This window comes from Mustela nigripes, chromosome 14 (genome assembly GCF_022355385.1).
Source record: "Mustela nigripes isolate SB6536 chromosome 14, MUSNIG.SB6536, whole genome shotgun sequence".
Taxonomy (NCBI): Eukaryota; Metazoa; Chordata; class Mammalia; order Carnivora; family Mustelidae; genus Mustela; species Mustela nigripes.
This window is the reverse complement of record NC_081570.1, coordinates 103,314,402-103,320,401: the sequence shown is the minus strand read 5'-3', so window position 1 is coordinate 103,320,401 and position 6,000 is coordinate 103,314,402. Positions and strand designations below refer to the sequence as shown.

Here is a 6,000-nt window from a genome sequence, read left to right as displayed (position 1 = left end):
AAATTAAAAAAAAAAAAAAAAAAAAGAATATGGACCCTGAAGCCCAACTGTCTGGGTTTGATTTTTGCTTCTATCATTAGTTCTGTGACCCTATTAGGCAAGCCACAACCTTTCTGTAACTCCGTTTCCTTACTTACTAAGTAGGGGAAACAGTGATATCCACGCCAGAGAGTCATTCACTAGTGAACTTCAAAGGATTTGTTGTGTTTGAAGTGCTTAGAACAGTGTTTGGCAAACAGTGTATATGCATTAAATATTGCCTTTAAGCATTATTATCATTAGTAAACTGACATGGTCTGTGGGCTGAAAAAAGGTGGCCATGGAACCTAAGTGTAATCTGCAGAGATAAATTTTATACTTAATGTTATAATTGGATGATCTTGATTGCACTTATCTGCACTTCCTTACTTATAAATTTCTGTTTCCCCCAACAGGAGGCTTGAAGTAATACTTTTGGTCTCTCTCCTTCACAGGACAGTTGAAAAAACAGAGTTGTCAGTAAAGTAGGATGAATTCCTTTGGACAGGTGCTTTTACAAATAGGATTCATCATTATTACATTATAACTGCCTTAAAACTCCATCATGTATGAATAAGCCTTAGAGGAAAAATCATAGACTGTTAATTCTTCAGTAATGAGCCCGAACTGGGTTATGACAAGACCATTTTCTCTAAATTCTACTATACAGTCATTATTGTTTTCCCTTTAAGCTATTTATATTCAACCCACAGAAGAGGAGTGGTATTTCCCATATAGTTACTCAGAACGTAGCAGAAATCCTATTTGACTAATTTTGAAAGGGGATTCAAAGAACAAAAACTGTACAGCATGAGTAAGCATGCGGTGCCAAGCCCCTGGCTGGTCTTCCCTCAGCACCAGGCTCTTGTACCAGATACTCTGGGACATCTCACCTTCACTCTTAGGCACCTGTATTATGAGAACTCTTCCATGTTCACGTCATGAGCCAACTAACTATCCCTGACTTAAGTATGATGATACTGTATGACAGAATCCAACAGAAAAGGTCTCCTGTCAAACTCAGCATCCATTCCCTTCAGGACCATAAAAGAACTTTAAGGTTTCACATAGTCCTCCATAAGCTTCTGCTGAGAAGTAGAAGTCTTCCACTAGACAGAGTCTGCTCATGGGACAGAAGTAGCTAGGAAAGAAAACTGGTGTCTGCGGCCGAGCCCCTGCTGTTTGCTGAGCCCCTTTATGGTGTAGCTTGGTCTATAGAGGGAAACACCTCTCAAGCAGCTTCCTAGCTTGTACTTTATTCAGAAAGCAGTTTTCCAGGGGACTTATAATTCTGTAACATCAAGGAGTTCCTCCTGCTCATGGTTTCTTTTCTTTTCTTCAAAGAACACAAGTAGCAGACCTTTCCAGGAACATTTAGGGGAGAGCACCACCCACCATTAAAAGCTCACTCCTCACACCTCTATCCTGCTTACTACTGCTCTCCTTCAGCAAGGAGAACAAGAAAGAGTTTTTAAGGTAAGGGAGTTCATTTCACATTTGGGGGGGAAATGAAATGCTGTTTCTTTAGTCTCACTTCCTTGAGAGAAGAACAATCCAGGTTTCTTCCTTTTCCCTTCTCTAGTTAAATAAATCACAAAAGCATCCACTCATTCCAGAGCCTTAACTTTGACTTGGATTTTTAATACTGATTCTCCTATAAGGAAACAAACAAAAAAGACATGAGTTTTCTCTACTTCTCTTCTCATCCATCTTTTCAAGAATGAAACCAAATGGTTACTGTTTGGCCTTTGATACTTTTATTGGATCAGTAACAATTTCCTGTGTCTCAACTAAAGTAGCTGAAATTCTAACACTTATGTATTAAAAAGAACACTCTGCACTTCAGCACAAATGTTAACACAGTTTAACATTGAGAGAAACGAATTTCCAGAGGAAAATATACAGCTTATTTGGGTGAGAAAATGGTCCTATAAATAATCTAACACCAAGTTATTGGACATTTAACATGTCACTTCCTTCTTCATTTAAATTGTTATGAAATCGCTTTACTTTTTCTCAACAGCCCTACGATGAAAATTTTGATGAAAGTAAAACTGCTTTTATTATCAAACTGAATACTTTGTCGAAACAAAAATTCATGACTTTTAGGACATACTTGTACACACACATGCCTCTAAAGTTTACAGACTGAGAGGTTGGTATTTTAGAGCAATGGTTTTGGTAATTGCAAAAGGAAGCACTACAGACTTATGTTATAGACTAAAAGCAAAGCTACATGCATGCGCTAAACAATTATGAGTTTTTAAAGGGAACAACGAAACCAATTTAGCTCATCTACTTAACACCCCTGTTCTTTGTATTATTTTCTATCTAAGATTTTCTTGCCGAACTTCCGGTTATATCCTAGCTTTGGCAAAAGGAAAACAGTATGATAAATAAAAAAGTTTATTTCTGAAAAAAAAAAAAGTTTATTTCTGTAACTTGACATTAAACAACGTAAAGGGGAAGTAATGCAAAAAGAATCAGTACATCACTTTGTAAGTTTAATCATTCTTTTTGGAAATCTGTTAAAATTCATATTGTCAGCTTTACATGTTGTTTCCCTTCCACTTCTCATCCTCTACTGGAAGCAAATTACAATGCAAATTTTTTATCTGGGAAATTTGGCCTGGCTCATGTGATTACATATAAAGAAGTTGAGGACTTACCTTTTGTCAATACTCATACTACTTAAAAGCAACATTCCTGTCTTCTAATTATAATAAAGTTGTTCAACAAAGTTATTACTCTAAATGTCTAGTGAGAAGATGTCTTAAATCTATATTCCAAAATGTTGTAAGACTCAAAAACTATTAACCTACAGAAATCACTCTGATACATTGTCCCACTCACTCATTCCTTCTAATTTTTATTACCAGGTTGCTTCATATAAGCTCCATATTCCTAGCTACTCTTCCTACAGTACCGATGGTTCTTCATGACCAAAGGGAGAAAAAAGCTCTCTAAATTTTAACCTTAAAAGAGAAAATATTCTACATGTTCAGGTCTCAAATGATGTTAGTTTCTGAAAAAGAAAGCCAATTTCATTTAATCTGCCTGTAGTACTATTTCTACAAGGCAAGATGGAAAGGGCATGGGTTCCTACCATTTCTTCCTAGTTTCATGGGACCGATTGTCACATTTCCCTGCAGGGCACTGGCTCCAGACCCGCAGAATTACTACTGAGGCCCTAGTTGAAGAGGCAACTTGAGTTTTTCAGGGACATCAAACTTATATTTTTCATATTAAAAGACCATGAGGTGAGCCTGGACATCTCAGTCAGTTGGGTATCTGCCTTCAGCTCAGGTCATGAACCCAGAGTCCTGGAATCAAGCTCAAGTTGAGTCAGGTTCCCTGCTCAGTGGGGAGTCTGCTTCTCCCACCCCCATCCCCCTGACTTGTGCTCTTTCTCAAATAAATAAAAATAAAAATCTTCCAAAAATTTAAATAAATAAAGGACCACGGAACCAGAAAACAACAACCTTATCCTAACAAACAGGAACTAGGGCTTGCTAATACCAGCTGCCCAAGGAAAGCTAAGGAACTGAAATATGTCCCTTTAAGGTTTATAGTCCAAAGGGAAGTGACCGTAGGTAAGTCAACTTTTATTCCTCAATAAAAAGAGCAATTTTTGGTATAGTCTGATCTGTTTCTCCTTTCCCTGATCAGAGAATCCTAGATCAAACTGGAAGAGAGACAGAACTAACATCAATTTTCTTGAACTGTTTTGAATCTGTGAACCAAACTTCCCAGGCCCACATACCAAATTAGCATAAATAAGCATCAAAGTGAAAGGTCTTTTAGGTTTAGGAAAGGTCTTTTATCTGTCCCAGGCATCTCAGGTATAAACTGTGCAAGGAGAATATACTAAAGAGCCCTCCAGGAAACTTTTTGTGGCTAGGATCTAATATCCTGGAAAGGTCACAATTCTCTTAATCTTTATAGCTCTCTTACTGTATATAAAATGACACTGACAAATCTTTTTAAACTATGAAAAAGGAAGTAGAGGTACCAAAAATATGCTGCTGTCCGCAGTAAATGGAGAAGCAGGTATGGGTGAGATTCAGGATAAGAGCACACCTACCAAAGCAAAAGGCTGACCAATATTAAAATAGCCAAGTAGTTCCTTTCCAAAATAATAACTTGGCTAAATAGCTTACAACAGAAAAATGTTGACTTTTACTAGGCACTAATAATCATCAGACATCTGCAACAGAAAAGCATTTAAGGGAAATATCGATCAAAAGGACTTCCATTTCACTCTTCAAATAAATGTTCCTGGAGGTCCTTTTCAACTCTTCAGATCTAAGAACTATAGACTTCATCTCCCCTGACTCTTACAACCATTGCTTTGTATATTTGCTATGATTCAAAAAGGAAATATAAGTAAAAACAAATCTATCAATATGGATTTTTCTCAATTTAAGTTCTGTGCTTCTAATTAATCATGACCTAGGTTTAACTCATTCATTTCAAGATGATTTTCTTTTTTAAATTCAAACACAAGGTTCTACAAGCCCATGATGCTTTCTCTAAAATTATTGTAAGGCTGAAAAATGCCTGATGAAGGTAGAATAATCCAGTAAGAGAAAGGGTCTGTGCTCCTGGAGAGAGAACGGAATCATACTGCATCATGGTAAGTAAAATTCCATGAATGACGTGGCCAATGACAGCATCATCTATATGTGAGTTTACAGAAGAAAATTCATCAGAGCAGAGTTCTCTAATAAGATGCCAAATCATCCTACAAAATTTTTAGACTAGCAAACTCTCTCAGGTAAGCACGGTTGGCAAGCCTCATTCTAGGACGTTAGCAGCAGATTTTAGTCACATCTAGAGTATCAGGATCAACCGCTTAGTTTATCCTTTGCCACAAAAATCACTTAATTATTTAAAATGTTTCCCAAGGACCAATATTAAGGGTGAGTAACTGTAGCACAAGTTAGTCTGTCTCTTCAGGATCCAAATTAGAATCAGAATTCACTTACTTTTTCCCACTAATCTATTTCAATCATTTTTCAATAGGAAGTTGGTTTTCTCAATATTCATCCAGCCACCTTAGTATTTCTAACACTTAGTAACAGTCCAAGATACCAAGGGAAATTCCTACTCTTGGAGGATGATGGGCAATAATTAGAAATTACTGTAATCACTATAAGCCAGTAGAACCCAAGAATCACCCACAGTTGAATCTTAACAGGACACTTAGAAAGCTTCCTTGGTCTATTAGCAAAATTAAGGAAAAACACTTCCTAAATGTCTTATAATCATATGGCAGACTAGTCTTTGTTGGGTTGACATTTTGTAAGTTCAATTACCCCCTCTTTCCTTCTAGAAAATTACAGAAAGTTTTGTGCAGGAAAAGGTCTCTAAAGATTAGAAGACTAGGAAAGTGGGTGGTTCTGCTTACACTTCCTATTGCTTCCTTAAATGACTCCCCACCCTAAAGGCCAAGAAAAGTGGAAAGCATCTCATTAAGAGGAAGGCTTACAGTTATCAATCTTTTGCAAAATATTTCATCAGAAAATCCCAGGGTGTTTCTCCAGTAGAACATTTTCTTCCCTGCCCACTTTGGTTTGACTGATGTTCTATCTGTTGTTACAGGCACGGCTAAGGTTGCAGAAAGCTAGACAGAATTTAGAATGTAAGGCAACCCAAGTCAACACATGAATATGAAAGAAATTAAAGAGTCATGTGAATAATGGAGGGAAAACAGAAAACTCATAGTGTGCCCCCTCGTTGAGAAAGAGTACTCTGTCACCTTTATGGTGCTGGAGAGCCTCACTCCCTGTCCACTGAAGTCCATGTTAAAAACCTGAAATCTCAGCTTCTAATCTAGGAAATTTATAACCAACATAAATATGAAACCTCATGGTGTTGAATCTGCGAAGCTCCAAAGTAATCCTGACTACTTTTTATGCTCTTGACATTTAAGCAAGCAGAAACGCAAGCTCCAGAACACCCTTCCTCATGCCTGTCATG

The 6,000-nt window shown here is 37.2% G+C and overlaps 1 protein-coding gene across 33 annotated transcripts in view; it reads right to left on the bottom strand.

Moving 5' to 3' along the window:
- LOC132001388 (myomegalin-like) overlaps nt 1-6,000 on the bottom strand; it is a 217,780-nt gene that overhangs the window by 52,895 nt on the left and 158,885 nt on the right. The gene's annotated exons all lie outside the window — the stretch shown is intronic.